Source organism: Pelodiscus sinensis, chromosome 12, assembly GCF_049634645.1.
Source record: "Pelodiscus sinensis isolate JC-2024 chromosome 12, ASM4963464v1, whole genome shotgun sequence".
In the NCBI taxonomy this organism is placed as follows: domain Eukaryota; kingdom Metazoa; phylum Chordata; order Testudines; family Trionychidae; genus Pelodiscus; species Pelodiscus sinensis.
In genome coordinates this window covers 29,676,702-29,695,876 of record NC_134722.1, presented here as the reverse complement: position 1 = coordinate 29,695,876, position 19,175 = coordinate 29,676,702, and the positions used below count along the sequence as shown (strand labels likewise).

Genomic DNA, 19,175 nt, shown 5'->3' with positions numbered 1-19,175 from the left:
GCCATCCTGAACTCAGGAAGGAACTTCATGGGGTGGAAACCCTAAATCTTGGTAGAAGCCTGGGCATCTCCAAGCCCTGGGAAAAGCCACTAGGAGAGGACAGCAGCCCAGAGCCTGGGCAGAAACTGCAGCAGAGGAAAAGGGAACGGAGGGTGATGGCAGCAGCAATCCAGGGCCTAGACGTCCTAAGCTTAAGCAGAAACCACGAGGCTCCAAGGAACTGAGCTCTGGCAGGAGCTGCAGGGGAGAAGTGAGGAGGCGGTGGCAGCAAATTAGAGCTCAGGGTTCCTGAGCTACGAGAGAAGGAACAGAGACCTGGAATGCCCAGAGTCCTGGCAGAAACTGCAGGGGAGGGGGGGAAGTAGCATCAATCCCAGAGCTGGAATCCAAAGCCCTGGCTGGAGCTCAGGGAGCCCTCAGCCCTTGCAGGAGCTGTGGGGGGAGGCAGCAGCAACCCCTGATCCAAGTGCCCCCGAGCCTGTGCTGGAGTCTGAAGCCCAGCTCTGGGGCTGCTTCAGCATGGAAGTGACCTCACCTCTGTGCTGCCTGTGGAAGTGGGTCTGATCTCCCTCCAAGAACAGCCCAGCAGGGGACGGAGAAGCCCTGTCTTTTTCCAACCCAGCTGATTTCTGGGAGATCAGATTTCAGGGGGCAGGGCTAATTTCAGGGTTTGTGACGTATTTTTCTCTGCCATGAAATTGGTAGGGCCTTACTTCTTAGGCATTCAAACTTGTTATAGCAAGCTTAATGCAGTGCCTTGATTGCAGTAAGGTTCCGCATAGGGGCAGCAGCACGCACAAGCTGTGGGATGTGGGCCTTGTTTTGTAATATATATTTGCTGGCCCCTGGAAGACTGATTGATGTTTCATAATGCTGTGACTACTTAGTGGAATCGACTTCTTATGTACAGTGATACCCAACGACTGGCAAAGCTCTCTCCTGGTTTACAGGAGAGAAAAGCATTGCCCTGTGTCGTCATCCCCTCCTTTATCTTTTTATTAGGTTTATTATCAAGAATAATATGTTGTCTTGTTTACACAAATAAAACAATGCCATTTCTATAAGCAGGCTCATACTTGTTCTCCATCTGAAGAGGTCCTGAGAGAAGATTACTAGTAGCAAAATACATCATGGCCACGGTCTTCTTCAAAAAGCTCACACTTTTTCTAACCTCAATAAAATCCCAACCTTTGTATTGAAGGAGGCTGAAAAATAGACAAGTCAAATTCTTGCCAACAAAGAATAAGTTTCTGCTACTTCTCTTTCCATCAACCTGAAACATAAACAAGAGTTTGTTTTGTAGAATAAGGTCAACAAGTCAAGAATCTTCACATCTTTCTCCCTTTGTTGATAGAAAATAAGATCTCTATATACAGATGACAGGGTACTTATGTGATAAATGTCTTAAGTGTAGGTAATGAAAACTTGATGCCAAGTTGAATAGCTTTTGCTGTCAAATTCATATATCAAACCCTACTTGAAAAAGTGCATTAGCTTCACTGGATCTTGTTTGCCACAAAGTCACTCTGTTGAATCTAGAACTTTTATTCACTGCATTTTTCCTAATATACTATTTTAGTAATTTATTTCCTTTAAGAGGAGGGAGACTTTAAGAAGCTGGTGTAATTTACACTTGATTTTGATAGCTACACTAATATCCAGGAACTGTAAGCACTGTAAATCCATTTTTGCAGGTTTTTCACTCTTTATTTTTACTGTCTTCCAAACATTTCTGCATGACTCATTGAAAGAGCCCTTCACAAAAGGATCAACTTCCTTGAGACTTGGACATCAGCAAAACTCTTCCTAACCCCAAGGTGGCACCGGCAGAGGAAAGTCACTATAATTACTAATGCTCAGCATGGACAAACCATACTTTCCAGACTAGATAGATCAGCACTTCCTGCCAAGCCTTTGTCTGCTTTTCCTTATCACCATGGTTCTCTTTTTAAGTGTGTAATTGTCAGCAATGGCTTTTTTCTTTATCTGTCTCTTTGCTTAGTTTCAACCCCATAACCACCATCGACAGAGACTACGACTCCATATCTGACACTGCATAGTAAGAATGCATGGAGTATTCCTCTTCACAAGCAGGAGTTATTTCAAAATAACAAGCCTGTTATTTCGAAATAATGGGGTTGGTAGTGTAGATGCTCGCCTTGTTATTTCAAAATAAGGGGAGTTACTTTGAAATAACTCCCTAATGTAGACATGTCCCCAGCTACTGCTTTTCTTAAAGGATAACAATAGGGGTTACAACATATCCAAAGTAATTTTTACTAATTCATTTTATACATAAAAATCCAGTTTTTAGAAATACTGACCTCTTCTAAAATGTCCATAATGCTGACTTGTGTGCTGCAGTGAGGACTGCCATTTTCCTGATATTTCCTAGGAAGGAGGTATGGCCAATGGATTTGCTCTGTGCCCTTAATTGGGGGTTGCCACGGACAATGACTTCCCCAAAGTTATACTGAGTTTGACCATCAGAGGAAGGGGGACTGGCTGTCTTTGTGCTGTTTTCTCCATTTTTGTGTCTCAAGGAGTGTGCCTACCTTCCTCTTGCCCAATTTTCCAGAGGTATGGCCAGTACCAGAGCCTGTTGGCCAATGGATCCCAGTTTTTAATCCCCATTTTGAGAGGAAGAGGCCAGTATTCTCCCCTCTTCCCCCAGTGTGTGGGAAAACAGTGGGTTGTAGTTTAGCCTCAGGCTACTGTGCATGTGTAAGTCTTCCCGCTCTGGTATCCATCCCTCGTGACTGTCATGGTGACCCTGTTGCTCCAAGAAAGAGAGGGGTCCTCAGAATGTGTCCCATTCTTCTGGCTTTGCTTCTTGCCTCTGCTCCTCATTGTGGAGGCTTGTAGCACCAAATCAGCTGGAGGATAGCTCTGGCTCACAGCAATCTGCTGAGCAGAGACCTATTCAAGCACATCCTATTCTTCAAACAAGCTTCCCTGCGGTGTTGCAGGTTGCTCAATGACATATTCTAGCAACCACTTAGTCCCCAGCATTCTGTGTGGTCATGGTCTGGTGATATGAATGGCTTCAGCCTTGAGAATTTATGCAGAAGGCACAGCTACTCACCCTTTGAGAATACTGTCAGTCTTCCAGTGACAAAGCCAATGTTGTAACCCCAGCACTGCTGTGATGTGCTAACTTGAAGCAGTCACAACCATGAAATCCTAGCAATTAATTTTGTATGATGTGGTTTCCTGCCTGCTGTCTATTTTGTACAATTAGCTGTACATTACAGTTTATCATCACAGCGCATATAGGATTTAAGTACACTGTGATCTTGCTTATGAAAAGAATGTGGAAATAGTAACAATAGTGTTTACATATATTTAATCTGAAGATCTCAAAGCACCTTTCCAAACATAAGGACTATGTCTACACTGGCGCAATCTTGCGCCAGAGTTATGCAAATGAGGCTAAGCGTGAAATATTGCTGAGCCTCATTTGCATACCTAATGAGCCGCCATTTTGTGGAAGAGGCTCTTGCGCTAGAAGGAGCTGTCTATACTGCCCCTTCTTGCACAAGAAAAACTCTCTTGCGCAATGCTGCTATGCTGATTATTTTCAGGAATAACGGCATTGCGCAAGAGGGCTTTTCTTGCCCAAGAAGGGGCAGTGTAGAAAGCTCCTTCTGGCACAGAGCCTCTTCCACAAAATGGCGGCTCATTAGGTATGCAAATGAGGCTTGGCGATATTCCACGCTTAGCCTCATTTGCATACTTCTGGTGCAACAACCCGCCAGTGTAGACATAGCCTAATTTCGCAATAGATGTCTGAAGTGGCTACATATTATTGTAATCATTCAACTACGGGTAAATGGAAACCCAAAGAGGCTAAGGCTCTGCTCTCCAGCCCATTGAATTCAATGGCTCACATTTTCAAAAGTAACTAATGATTTTGAATGTCCAACTTGTAGCTTATCAAGTTGTTTTGCCTGTCATGCTAATAATATGGTTATGCTGATTTAGATTAATTCATTAATATATTAATAGTTACATTTAGAACAGAGGGAATAGTTAGAGCTGTAATGCAAGAAATCTGCTAAAGGCTGTAACAGGCTGATGCAAGATCAGCAGAAGCTAAGGTTAACAGATTTTTGTGGTTGAGACACTGATCTCACCCAGACATAGGTCATAGCATATTTAGAGCTTTCCTGGACTGAAAAGGGGAACTTATGTCTGGGACCTTTCACCTATATAGGATGGTAGGGAAAATACTCTCAGACTCAGCAGATGCATCATTATCAGGGCTCGACAAATAATGCAATCTACTCGCCTATGGCGAGTAGATTGCAACCTGGAAGAACCGGGTTCAGGTGATCTGCGCATGTGCACATCGCCAGGCAGCGCGGCTGGCAAGTGGGGCTTGCTGTGGTTCGGCGAGCCCTGATCATTATTATGAAAGTCCCAAAATAACTGGTTCAAGCTGAGCTGAGTAATCAGGACACAGGATGGCCATGGTAACAAATTGATGTATATGATAATAAGTTGAGAGGAATGATACATTGACCAATAGAAAAAGAACACTTCAACATTAGAAACACCCTGTGATGGGGTGGTGCAACCCCGCACTAACCACGCCCCCCCCCCCCCAGAGAGTCAGAGGGACGCGGAGCATCTTTCCCTGCCGCGAGGAACGCGGCTGGGGGAGCGGCGGAAATGCGCGGCGCGGCAGGCAGCTCAGCCGGCGCTTCCCCAGACGCCACGGGAAAAGTGCCTTCCGCGTCAGGGGAGGTGGCAGCAGCGGGGGAGGCACACCGCCCCACTGGCCATGGGTCTGGTGCCCCTGCGGATGTCCCACGGGAAGCCCCGATACCCCTCGAAGCCAGTGGAAGGAGGACACCGGGAGGGGCCAGATGAAGCTGAGGACGCGGGGGTGGAGCCGCAGGCGTCCTGGAGGGGAGGGGCGGTGCCCTCCCTGGTATAAAAGAGCAGAGACCCGAGGGACAGGGAAGGGGAGGAGGGAGCACCGGATGAAGGGACTGAGAACCCAGAAGAAACACCGGGACAAACCGGCTGGTGAGCGAGGGAGTGAGGAAGCAGCCCAGGGCGGGTGCAGACTGGAGCCAGCGGGCTGATGCGTTGAGGCACCTTGCCCCATCAGCCAGGTGAGGGGAGAGAGGTTATTCTCCCCTGCCTTAGGGCCCTGGGCTGGGGTCTGGAGAGAGGGAGGGCCCAGACCCCCATCACCTCCTCACTCAGGTGATCGACAGGGCAACCAAAAGGAGGGTCAACTACCCTCGGCTTAGAGGAACCAGAAGAGACTGGGGCAACCAACGGGGCGGGGGGACATGACCAGGGCGGTCAGTATCGGGGCCCCATGACACATCCCCTATTGAATATGCATCAAACATGTCCGCATCAGTGTCACATAGTATAAAAGTGGGATCCCCGCCAAGGGGTGATGGGGAGAAGAAGATGTAGTCCTTGGAAGAGCCAGAATGATGGCCCATCGTGATGATGGGGAAGATGAAGGTAATGAAAAAGATGATGGGCTAACACCTAAGATTGTTCTAGAAGGAATGAGGTAAGTATGTGGTATGGAAATATGGATGTACATTCCCTATCTTATGAAATTGGGGTGTTTGTGACTGTGCTAACTGAATTAATAAACTATATTTGTAAATATACAAGAGTTTTTATAGTGTGAGTATTGCAACTATGCACATCCAGGTTCCCAACCATAGAATAACTGAGTATCGGGCCTGATCCTGGGACATAGAACCAGTCAACCCTAAAGGTGGTAATTAGAAATTAAAATGTAATCTTAGATCAGGCAATAAACCTAATACAACTTGCAGATAATTTCATACAAGTGCTGAAGCCAAGTTCATGAAAATCAGGTTCTTTAAAGATAACTAGAGTTGAGCATAAAAAGAGGCATCTAAATCACTAGTCACTCTTGAAAGTGTAAGCCAGTCAAACCCTAAGTGACTGGTCAAAAGTCATGATTACTCTAAGCAACAATCCTTTCATAGTAACATAGGAGGTGAGTTTTCGAAAATGATAACCAGTCAAAATGCCATTAAAAAGTCAATGGGAGCTGTGGGTGTTCATCACCTCCTAAATATGCCCATTACATTTTAAATTATACCATTTAACTGAGAAGTTGGCCAACCCCTTATCACCTGCCTTTCAAGAAACTAAATGAAGTAATATTTGCTTTGATTAACTAGTCATAAGCATGGGAAATAAGGGTACAGGGGGTGCTGCAGTACCCTCAGGTTTTGCATATGGCTTACCTGTGTCCAGGTGCTGGCCTCGCTCCTGGCCAGCCAGCCTTGGGTCCTGGCCTCCAGGCAGCCCCTCTGCAGTCCTGACAGCTGCAACACACCCTGAGGTCCTGCATCCCCACTGTCCCCATGGGTTCTTCAGCCCATCATCCCCAAGTTCCAGGTCACTGGCCCTGCAGGCTCTGATGCTGCTTGGGGTCCTGCTGCCGGCCAGAGACTTTGCAGTTGCCTCTAGCTGTGGCTGGGGTTGCCAACTCTCCCAGTCCAGATGCTATTCATGACAATAGTGTCTGGTCCAGGAGAGTTGGCACCTCTAGTTGTGACTTCAGTCTGGAGTGGTGAGGTGTACAAATAAGTGTAAGGGAGTGCAACTCAGCACCCTGACTCTAAAGATAATTTCAGCGCCACTGTAACTAGTTGATAGCTATTGGTGTGGCGGAAAGAATGCGTATCTACAGACTTAATTTTGTGCAGCTTGAAATGGATGAGACATTGAAATATACTTGGCAAATATCTACTATACATTTTAGAGAGTTTGTGCTTCTGTCTATTCATGAATCTGTTTGTTCAAGAACTCCTCCTAAACAGTAACCGCTAAGACCGCTAAATGGAAAGGGATGGGCCTGGCAGGAGGGATAGTTATACTGCAGAATGACCACAAGGGGCAGCAAGGGGACCAGAGATGGGGACCGATACAGCTATAACATCATTGGTCCAGCAAGGGGAAGGGGTAGAGAAAGGGGCAGCTATCTACTATACATTTCAGAGGGTTTGTTTGTGTGTCTGTCCATCCACCAACTGAAGGACACGCACCCTAGCCCCGGCTGCATTTGCTGTTGCTGCATCATCCATGGACAGGCGCTTCTCACCTGGCCCTGAACTGTTGCAGTGAGAGAGGGCTGAGGTTTTCCTCTTTCCCTGGGGCAGCCTGCATACCGAACCTCTTATTCCCAGCCCCAACCCAGAACAATGATTGAAATGAAGAAAAACAAAACGTATTTGAGGTAAGGACCTGAGCAACACTGGGTAAAACTTCTAGTATAGAAATATGCAAAATATTAGGTGCTGATGCAACTTAAAATGCTAATTCAAATAGCTGATAAACATATTCAGGACAGCTTTTTGCTATCTGAGGATATTGTGGCTGTTCCAAAACTTTGTTTTTTCCAAGATACTAAAAGGCTCAAGATTATTTTTTTTACACAGCCTCTTACAATATTACTTGCTTTTAATTAATACTTATGCTTAGCTGTGGTTTCAGAAAAACATGCAGATGAAATTGCTAAAACTGTTGTCAATTTGATATTCCCCTGATTAAAAATCAGTTTAAATAATTTGTTCTCCCTTTTTTCCATACAGAAATAGACATCTGAGCCACTAATTTGTTTGCCTTCTTTGAGGCTGTTCAAATGTAAAGAAGATGAATTAGAGGCCCCTGGCAATTGGATGCTATAATAGAGATGCTGACAGACTTATGTATAGTTTTGGTGAGGCTACCAGGCACTACAAATAACACATTTCACTCCAAGTTACATTGACTTTTTAAAGTGATAGCTGTAGCTAAAAAGCTTTTTAAAGCAGCTATTAACACAGCTCATGTGTAGATGGGTTTTTTTTATTCCTAGCCAGGATACCCTGCCAGTGATTGCCTAGATATTATTCTATTTTACTTCAAAGATACAGAATTGTTTTATCTAATCTGCTGCCTTAATCACTTTAAACATACTGACAAGCACAGCTGACCAATTAATAGGGTTTATGCTCTTATTATATCATTTGTTATCCACAATGCTCTTTCCTCTTGTAATTGCCTTTCAATTTTTCATGACTGAAAAATGGAGGATATACATAATGAATACAAATAGCAAATTGATTAAATGTAATGTACATTGTAGCTCTTTTGCTTGTTATTATTAATTAGGGAGATCTGGCAAATTTTCATGAAAACACTGATGTCATAGAGCAATCTGTAAACTGTGAGAGCACTACAGCGGATCTTCGTTTTCATGGGTGCTTTGTGATAGAAAATAAGGTCAACGTTGTAAAAAAATGGCCTTGGATTTGTGTGTGAGTGAGTTTTGACAGTCATCCTGATTTTTCAGAACATGGTGAGCACCTACTAATGAACTTAGTCCTCAGTAGCTCTGAAAATCAGGCTCAACATTAAAAACTTGCCTGCAGTTTCCCATATACAGACATGCTTTAGCTCCTGCTTGAGCCAGGAAATCCAAATGAACTGACAGACCTTTGCATCTGTAATGCTGACGATCAGAAGCAAACCTGGAACCTCTGGAGCTTAGTGCACAAGCCTCTGCAGCCAACTGGCACTCTGCTAAGGCTGCAGAGCAAACTTGTTCTTTTGCTCTGTAGGTGGACTAAGTGCCACTAGATGGGACAATGAACCACACCCAGCAAATGTGTGGGTTACACATCCACACCCCATCCTCTTGGATTCAGTGAGACATGAGGATGCAAAGGTCTGTCTGCTCATTGGGAACACACAGCTCTTTTTGCAGGAAGTGGGGCTTAGAGCTTCACTGTATGAGGATCTGGCCCTGTAAATATGTAGGGATGTTTAGTTAGGTTCACTGAAACAGAAATAACTTACTTCAAATCATGCAGTGAGTCAGTGGTAGAGCATGGATAGCTCCAAGCCATTCCTTCCAACAAGCCCCAGCTGGGGTACATTTTCATAGCTGTATTGACTTCAGTGACAATTATTACCAGCTCTGAATCTTCTCACCCTAGTTCCTTGGTCTAGGCACTGGAACACAAGTGCCTGATAAACACAAAATAATTTATTTTCTTTCAATTCAAATATTATAGTATAGACAATAAGCATCAGTATTATTATAGAAAATTAACTAAAAATGAAGCCCCATTACTTAATTCCTCATATTCCTGCTTTAAAAGTAAAAATAAGATTATGGGCATTATTTAAAACAAGATTTTGATAAAAAACCTTTGAAGAACCAGATGAAAATGTGCTGTTGTTACACATCTCAAGATGAGGAGAACCTTTGAAGTAACTGTGAGCCTCAAATGATGGACTTTAATCTGTATGAACTCTCATATTGAAAAGTCATGAAAAGACGACAGTTTAAAACTTGCTTCTTACCAAAAACAGAAGTAAGGAAACAAAGGTTAGACACGGGTAGGACAATGGTGTTATACATGCTATTTCTTAGATATTTTCCAAGAAACTATTTATACCAGATACTGAGGAAATGAAGGGAAATTGACAAAGCAATTATCATTTCTAAGTATTGGCTCTTTTCTGCTGTAATTATCTATGATGTCTGCCCATGAATTCAGATTTCAAAAATTGTTTGTAGAAAGAGCAGGAACTGTCCATCAGAAAGCTGGATGTCTCTAAGACCATGATGGCGGGACCTTCTACACTGGGGTGAGGAACGTTTTTTTGGATCAGAAACCCTCAGAAAAATAAGTCAGGGGGTCACACAAAAGTGAAAAGCCCCAGACTGAGAGGCAGAAAGACATTGCCCCACATTCCCCTCACACACCACTGTCTAAGGGGGGGCCAAGCTAGTAGATTTTGTAGGGCCCCCCAGGCTCTGGGGTGGGGCCAAAAATGAGGGGTTCAGTGTGTGGGCAGGGGCTGCTGGGAAGTGGGCTTGGGGTGTGGAGTTGGGACAGGAGGAAGGGTGCAGTAGGTATATGGGGTCTGGTCAATAGGGGGGTGTTTACCTAGCGCAACTCCCTGGGGATGCACATGACTCCGTGTCCCCTGCTGCTCCCAGGCACTGTCCTTGCTGCTGCTGCTGCTATTGGCCATGATTATGATTATGGCCAATTGAAGCAGCAGGGGAAAAAGCCTCCAGTCAGCACCTTGCTGTGCCAGCCAGTGGAAGGAGAGTGCAGTGTGCAGAGCTGCTTCTTTCCCTTGCCGTGCAGAGTCTGTGGGTTGAATGTGGCTCGACTTGCCTGAATCAGGCCTGTGAGGCTCGGGGCTCCCTACGAAGGATGCTAAGTATAGTGTAATTCACTAATGGAATAGTGGATGCTCTTTTGCATCAACTATTCAATTAGTTGACAGGGCAGTGCTGCCCCTCTTAAAACACTGCTGCAGCATTTCAAAGGGGCAGCACTGCACATAGCCCGGGATCAGCTGGGGAGCTCCATTTGGCGCTGCTGCTTTGAAAAGCCATGGCAGCGTTTCAAAGCGGCAGTGCCGAATGGAGCCTGGGGCAAGCACCACACAGCTGATCCTGGGCTCCCTGCAGCACTGCCCCTTTAAAACGCCGCTGTGGTGTTTCAAAGGGGCAGCGCCGCACGGAGCCCGGGGTCAGTTTCATGCGGTGCTGCCAGGTTGATATTCTGCGGCAGCGATTCAAAGAGGCAGTGCAGCAGGGAGCCCAGGATCACCTGTGCGCTGCTGTCCCTTTGAAACACCGCCACGGTATTTCAATGCAGCAGCACTGCATGGAGCCCGGGCTCCCAGGCTCCTTGCAGTGTGGCTGTTTTGAAGTACCCCCACTTTCCTTCACTTTGCTGCCTCTATCTGATAGAGGCAGCGGGGGAAGGGGAACGACTAGTAGACTATCTGATAAGCATTTGCTTATCAGATAGTCGACTCATCCTTAACATTCTTATTCCCCACGTCTGAAGCAGGGAGCTGGCATTGGTGCTCCAGCCTCGCAGTAGGTACCTCAGGGGGGCTGTGAGGCTGGAGTGCCAGTGTGGACTCCCCAGTGCTGGGGGGGGGGAGAGGAGCCCTGAACCACAGGGGTAGAAGCTGTCATTTACTATATATTTGTAGACTATCGAACACTAAGGAAACCTAACGTGGTCTCTAGGGACTACCCCAATATAAATGTTAAATAATACCATGTGGGTTTAGATGGGTAATTTCACAGTAATACCAAGTGGGAGTTATCAATGTAAATACGATGGAAGAATAGGCTCTATGTTATCACCAGCAAAGTTTTTACCTACTGGGTTGGATGTCAAGGTGCAGGAAAGCAATAAATGAAAGACCATCTCCTGCAGTCAAAGCAGAGAACATCTTCAGTGACTTCTGATTATACAGAGATTTCTCCATAAAATAATCCCATTTATGTTAAAAAATTATTTGTAAACATAATGTATATTGTTTCTTTGAACTGTAATTTTATGCACGTTTCATATGTTCATCATACAAACTTTGCCTTACCTTTCAATCACTGTGTACTGTAAAAAGAATTGGTTAGGGGCATTTTTCCTTATTCATTGCTGTCAGATAGATCAGTCTTTTGAAGAAACATATTTAACCTCAGCCCAGAATAATCAAAAAAGTAAGTTAGACACTTGTCATCATTGCAAGAAGTTGATTTAGGTTGTTACTATTTTTTTCCTCTTGGAATCTGGTCTTCCAGTCACTGAGTGACTTGGAATGTAAAATTCACAAGGGTCACCATTACTGTGCTGAACTTCTGACCTCCGGTAAAGTTATTTCAAGAGTAAACAATGATTCCACTGGAATATTTTTAAAGAGGTAACTTACAATATTACCAACCAAAGGAAAACAGTGAAACAGATTACACTGGGGTACACTGGCAGGCAGGTTCAGAAATGTTCAAATTAACCCTATCTCATGTTCCCCAAGATTTCCCCATTCCTAACATCCAAACATTCAGTAGAGCGCCCTGTATCTTCCTAGAGGGAGATCAATTGAGCTAATTATTCCTCAACCTTCCACCTGCTCTTAGCTGGTATGGGAGGTTTTCTTGATGGAAGGGAGACCTCAGTGCTGTGTCTACACTGGCGCGATCTTATGCCAAAGTGGCTGCTCTTTGCTAAAAACTTGCTGCCTGTCTACACTTGCTGTGTGTTCTTGCACAAGTAAACTGACATTCTACTGTATAAAATCAGGGCTTCTTACGCAAGAACTATGATGCTCCTGCTCAGGAATAAGCCCTTTTGTGCAACTGTTCTTGTGCAAGAAACCAGTGTAGACAGGCAACATGAATTTCTTGCGCAAGAAAGCCCTATGGTTAAAATGGCCATGAAAGCTTTCTTGCCCAAGAGAGCGTCTACACTGGCATGGATGTTCTTGCGCAAAAGCACATGCCAGTGTAGGTGCTCCCTTGTGGAAGAGTTTTTGCACAAGAACTCTTCCAGAAAAGAGTTCTTGTGCAAGAAGCTGCCAGTGTAGACGTAGCCCAAAAGTTTGGTTCTTTCCTTTGAGGCTTTTACAGGAATTTGGGAGGTGTAGTCTGTCCTCCTTGATTTTCGGTTGGATCCTCCCCTCTTGCTTTCTGAAGTGCAATGATCAGTAGGTTTGCTTCCTCTCCCCAATCCTTTCAAATCTTCTGGAGACAGCCCAACCCCACATTAGAAAGGGAAGTTACACTGGTAGATGCAGCTGGAAGTGCAAGCAACCTGACTGCCTTTGCAATATCATGGAGGTTGATTTCCAGGTAACCCGGAAGATATCACGGGGGAAGCAAGTCCTAGGTTTTTCCCACAATAGTGATAGTGTATGGTACTAGAAGACTTTGGATAGATTAGCTTGGATTGGGTATGTGTAGAGAACTTCCACAGTTTTGATTATTTGGCTAAGCATATAGTCCTTTGGAGGTTAATTTTTACTAGCAAAAACCAAGACAAAGGAGAAAATATAGTAAAGGAAAAAAAGTACTGTCTCTTGGCATGAACAAAAGTGAAGCAAATTGAGTAGTATGTTGCATAGCACAGGTGCTTAGACTACTGCATACATATCTTTCAGTCCTATAGATAAGGAACTCTATATAAGCAGGGTTCTGTGTACTCTGTGAAACAAAGGGACAAAAATTTGATGTGTAGATGACTCAGACATTGAAATTCATCCAATGCTTGGTATAGATTCATTATAAACTAATCATTGACTAATTTCTGTAACTACATTAACTAAACTCTAATTGTATTCTCTATTAAACATTCTCTGAATGTCTGAACTAGATTCTGAAAGCCTTACTCGAAGAAAGCAGCACTTTAGTACACATGTTGTTTTATTGACTACTGTGGGATGACTCATTGACATAAGACAAGGTATCAGAATCTGATTCTTTTAATGTGTTGTTTAAGGATGACTTTAAGAAATGTATGGATTTGTAGCCATCTTTTTTTTTTTGTAGTTGACAAAAAAAGGTCTGAAAAGTGAGGTGTTTTTTAAATTGTTTTAAAGTTTCTTTTTTAAAAATCTTAGAAATATGATATGGATTTTGCTGATTTTGCTGCATATTTCTTTGAAGATAAAGAGATCTGGAACTGGATTTTTCTGTATGTAATTGAGAGAATGAAGTGATGTATTTTAACAAAAATATTTTTCACCCAACAATTTTAGACATTTCAATTAATAAGGGTTAACAACAAAAAAATAAAAAGCCAAGCATTTTAAAACAATCTGACAAACCATCTTTGCTTCTCAATTGCTCATATTTTCACTTTTCCTGATACAGTACTTGTGAGGTCATAATCCTATTGGTTCTGTTATGGTAGAGTTTTCCATGGTAAAATAGGGTAAACAAGGCCTGTCTGCTAATATAAGAAATAACATATTCATGTCTCTTTTATACATCAGAAAAAAGCAAACAAGAGAAAAACAGATTTCCTCCTTCTCTCCTTTGCTTCTAATCTTTAGTATATATTTATGATCAGAATAATTAAAATCTATTGTGGTATGTTAAAGCATTATTACCTGTCTGTCCAGCCATTCATCCAGATACTTCTGTGGCCCGCATTCTCCATATTATCTGAGCAGCTCCTACATATTTTTAACAGAAACTCATGCCCTTTTATTCCTGCCCAGTCTGTAAGAGAAATATCTTAATCAGTTCTAGAGGTTTGGAGGGGAGGTGTTGCTTAGTTTGTTCTGTTGCTGTATGTGGTGTGTGTGTGTGTGTGTGTGTTTTTGCTGTGAGGGAGAGAGATTTTTAAGAAAGTGGGAGATTTACCTTTGGAGCAACTGTGTCGTACCAAAAGGAAGACTATTTTTAATACACATCATTTGGAAGGTAGAGTCCCTTTTTAAATGCTTTGGAATTCATGTCTTTCTTAATGGTCTGGAATTCATGAGAGCGGGATGGAAAAAGCCATACATCTATAAAATCATAAAATCACATTTAGATACCCCAAACAAAATGGATGCCACATTATTTTAGTTTATTATTCCTAGTGGAGTATAGATTGGTCTTCCTACTTTGATATTTATTTATACCAAAGAACTACAAGAACATAAATGCCACTCTTGGGATAACCCTAATGCTCTGGATGAGATAGAAAACACATTGCATCTGCCTTCATTTGCAGTAAAATGAAGGAATGTTTAGATATAATCCTCCTAATAAAGGACATAGTTGAAGGTCAAGTGGAATCTTCAAAATGAACGTGTCAGGGAAAAGCTAAAAGAGTTGTAGTTCTACATAAAAGGGTTTTCTTGAAATAGCAAATAACTAACAGGGGAGAAAATAAAGCACAGTTCCTTGGGTCTGTTGTTCCTTTCTCTTCAGGGCCACTTCCCAGTGTATTCAAAAAGATTCTGTGCTCTTCAAGACTTTGGTGCTCACATGAAAAATTAATTATTGTTTTGTTGCTAGACAGAATGGCTTCTTATTTTGCACTCAGTGCACTAGTGAGACAGATGGCAGGGGATGGTTCTCTGAGGCCAGCACACAGCTTCCCACCAGAACATTTATTGATATGGGAAAATACCTGCTTTTATCTAAAGACTGTTAAATAGGTGGGTTATGTGCAGGGCAGTACATACTGAATAACAGGGAACAGAATCTTGACAAAGAAAAATGTCAACCAAAATAAATACCTTGCAGTAGGCTGACCCTGCACCATACCCACATTTGCCTTTGGAGCAACTGTATCATAACAAAAGGAAGACTATTTTAAATACGCACCATTTGGAAGGCAGAGTCCCTTTTTAAGTGCTTTGAATTGTATTCATGCTTTCAAGTCAGCTAAAGAGTCGAGCATAATGTTAACTGTTTTGCTGCTTATGGTCTGGAAGTAGATTATCTCCTGAAGGGGCAGAGGGTGACCTCAGATTGTCTGTATATAGAGGAAGAAAGCTGAGGGCATACAGGGAGGATATTACACCTGTGCTCTGAGATCTGCACTGGCTGTCGGTTCATTTCAGAGGGCAAATTTAAGTTGTTGATTTTCATCTCTATAAGGCCCCATGTGATTTGGGAGCTGGCTGCCTGACAGATCTCTCTCCTCTTGTGGTACCATGGAGAGAGTGTTCAGCTGAGGTGCTCAGCTTGACAGCACTCTGGTTTAATCCATGAGACTTGTGACAAGTGTTTTCAATGTAAGGCCCTTGAATTCGGAATGCTCCCCTGACTTGGTCTGAAAGCACCCGAAGCTGGGTCATCTTGGAATTCCATAAGGCAGTGGTGCCCAACCTGCAACCCACAGGCTGTATGTGGGCTGGGAGACCATTTGCTTACATTAAGCATTTGCAGGCATGGCCCTTCATATCTTCCACTGGCCATTGTTCATCGTTCCTAGCCAACAGCAGCTGCAGGAAGCAGTGTGAGCAACAGAGACATGCTAGCCAACACTTCCCACAACTTCCATTGGCCAGGAATGGCAAACCACAGCCAGTGGGTGCTTTGGGGGGCCATGCCTGCAGGCACTTAATATAAACAAATTGTCGCCCAGCCCATCAGTGGATTACCCTGATGGTCTGTGTACAGCTTGCCCACCATGGCTATAAGGGCTATCTACTACTCCTGTCTTTTAAGAGAAGGTAAAATTAATAAGCCTATTCAAATAAGATAGGATGGTATTTTCCTAATCCTGATACTGTGAAGGGAAAGGCTAGTCTGTTGATACCTTAGTTCTATGGTTCTATGAACTATTTCAGGGGCACAACATAGTGAGTCAGGTAACAAGCCTATGGCCAAGCCTCACCACTCTGGTTCAGTTCTAAATGCAATGCTTTATTTAATTTAAAACATGAAACACAGCAAGTCAGTCTCAGAGATAAACTGGACTGGAAAAATTTTTTTGAGCATTGTTTTCATAGTACTGGAGTAGAAGAGGAATAATCCCCAAAACACTAGCCCACTGTCAAGTGTACACACTATCTTTCATGAAATTTAAAAAATGGCTACATGACAAGGTAAAAACACACAGAAATGTATGAAAGATGTACAGTTTGGTAGCAAATACAAAACAATTCCCTGAGCTATATATGTGCTTTGCTTTCTTTACGTATTACTCCCAGGGATGGCAAAGAGAAGATGAGCCATGTTAACGGGGAGCTCCTGTTTTTGTGGGAAGTTAAACACAGTGAAAGTTGAAGTCAATAGGAATTGGACACCTGCAGTAGAGGTCAGGAATAGGCCTGATTAGGTTCAACATTTTGATTAGGTTCAACATTTTGGCTTACAAGTTCTCTTCTAAGGAAGGCCCTGAACAGCTGATTATACCAGAATTCAAAAGGCTTGATGCCACATGCAGATCAGCTGGTAATTTGAAAATTTCTGAATCTCTTTTTTATATATATTTTGGATTTGATTTGACTTTAGTTTGTTTGCTCAAGCACTTCTTTTTACAGGTCTTTTGAAGCTCTTTTAACTGAAACTGGCACATTTATTGAAACCAGGTATGGTGACTGAGTGAACTGGCTAACTGCCATTCTTGCAACAATACTTTTTTTGCTTTTGGATTCTTTAGATGATATGCCTCTGGGAAGAGAGTGTTTGTTTTTAATATTGTTGTTATGAATGTTTTGATATTGCAGTAATGATTTTTCATATTTGATCATAAAACTTTTATATGATAGTGGTGGAAGCCTTGAAGTAGCTTTAATAATCTATTGATTTTTGGGGAGGGGGACAGGGAAGGGGTCTTAACGCTGCAACCATCAGATTTTTATTTTGTGGGGATTTCTCCCAATGCTTTTGGCCACTGTTGTGCTGAATAAGGGTCTGCCTCTTAAAAACAATATACAAGGGAATATGTTTAAATGATCCTGTTCAGTTAGCACAGAGTGACTCTACACAGCACCTCCTGGGGTTAAGTCTGTACTATTAAAGTCAATATGAAGCTTGATTTCATGATTTCAATGAGCATAGGATCAGGATCTACTAAGGCATAGCAAGAATGTTTCTAGTGCATGGAAGCTATATTCAAATCTGTAAAGCAAAATTTAAAATAAACAGGTTCAGAAATTAGTAAACGTGTGTCAACCAGATTGTCATATCTTCAGAGCAGGGACTCTTTTTCTTTTGCAAAGTATCTTGAGCGCACGCGCATGCACACACACACAAAATCAGTCAATTTTTGGACGTCTAGTTGCTGATAGGCTCTCAAGGAATGAAGTGGAATCCATTCTATTATCTTCATCATAGCAATATTCCATGAGAGATTCATAACTTCCAGATGGGAAGATTACACAACAAGAAGGTTTGAAAACTAGTCTGCATCCAGTTCTTTGGAAGACAGGACAGAGGGACAAGATTACAGAAGCTAAATGAGGAAACAGTCTGCAGTATTAAATTGATTACCGATAAAATATTAACATTTACCCAGAACTACCACATAACAACATCTGTAATTCTGCAGTTAGGACCTGATCCAGTCCACAGGAGTCATTTAGTTGACTTAATAGGCTTGTATAGTGCCCTTATTTCCTATATGTTGACTTGGCAAATGTTCCATTTTTTAAATGGTATCACTGGTGTTTTAATTTATCTCCTTGAGAGACAAGACTGTTCCTGAAGTATATTTCTTCTGCCTTATCTGTCCTGTCTTTGCTCACAACTTTTGAATTGAGAGACTAGATTCTAACTGAAGGATAATTATGAGTTATTGTGGGATTGATGTCAGAATCAGGAAAATAGGTGTCTTGACAATCAATTAAACATGCTAATGACAAGTATTACTTCTCAGCTTTGTGTTCTGAAGCCTCAGGACAAGGCACTCTGTAGGAACAATAAATTCTTAAAAGACTACGCCCCAATTCAGCAAAACACCTGTTTTAGGCACATGCATTGAAGTCTTAAGGATGTGCTTAAATGCCTTTCTGAAATCAGGAGATGAGCTAACTGCTTCCACACATCTGAGAAAAAATCAAAGAGCACAATCTGGTAACATGCTGAGATCTGGAGAAGTATTCAATTTATGCATTTTTTTTAATCTTTCAAAGGGCAGCAGTGTCTGGCCCTTAAAGCACATTCTTTTTCTTCTTACCTTCTTTCAGTACTTAACTCTATAGATACAAATACAAATATTTCTAAGGAAGAAGCCTCTTCAGTTACCCAACCTACTTTAGATCGACAGCACCCCTGGCACTGCCCATATATCATTGTGAGAGAAGCAGATTGGCTTTCAATAAAAAGTGCTCTACTTGGAAAGTCAAGTCAAGAAAAAACAACCATAATCCAACCCAGAAAACACATCTATGGAAGCTACTCCTTCTAACCTTGTGAGCCTATGAGAAGGAGTTTAGAAAAAAAGCAGCTCATTGTGAGTCAATTTTGATGTCCTTTTTCTGAATCTCATACACCAGATCCTGGGACACAGCTAACTGAGGGGTGTGTGCATGCACACAAAGGTGGCTTCAAGCTCATCGTTGCACTCCCCTGACTTGTTGCTGCTCTTTGCTCTGAGCTGTTATAACAAACTAAAGGCTGGGCTGCTTTAATTTATTCTTTCAGGCTACAAGCACAATTCAGAGAGAGAGAGCGAGAGAGAGAGAGATGGGGGAAAAACAAATTAGCACAGGGTCATTATAGTCAGGCCATTTTCTTCCGGCCATTCCTTTACCTAAGCATGTTATTGCTGGCAAGAGGGAAGGCAAACAGAATGCTTTTCACTTTTTTTACAACATTTGTAGAAAGTGATGCTTACAGAAATACAGTACTGCTAGGCCTCCCCTCCACCAACGCTCTGTAGCCACTTGTGGACAATTTGTAGATATTTAAG

General features: G+C 42.7%; 1 long non-coding RNA gene across 8 annotated transcripts in view; it reads right to left on the bottom strand.

The window, feature by feature from the left end:
• Nucleotides 1-982: 982 nt before the first annotated feature.
• Nucleotides 983-19,175, bottom strand: part of LOC106731881 (uncharacterized) — a 53,789-nt gene continuing 35,596 nt past the window's right edge. For 3 of the 8 annotated variants that reach the window (XR_012906717.1, XR_012906716.1, XR_012906723.1), the window contains exons 3-5: nt 13,927-14,038; nt 8,857-9,027; nt 983-1,273 (exon numbers count right to left, since the gene is read on the bottom strand). This is a non-coding gene — a long non-coding RNA (uncharacterized LOC106731881). Of the gene's footprint in view, nt 1,274-8,856; nt 9,028-11,200; nt 11,253-13,926; nt 14,039-14,182; nt 14,329-19,175 lie in introns of all 8 variants that reach the window. The other 5 variants (XR_012906719.1, XR_012906720.1, XR_012906722.1 and 2 more) reach the window with 4 other exon arrangements.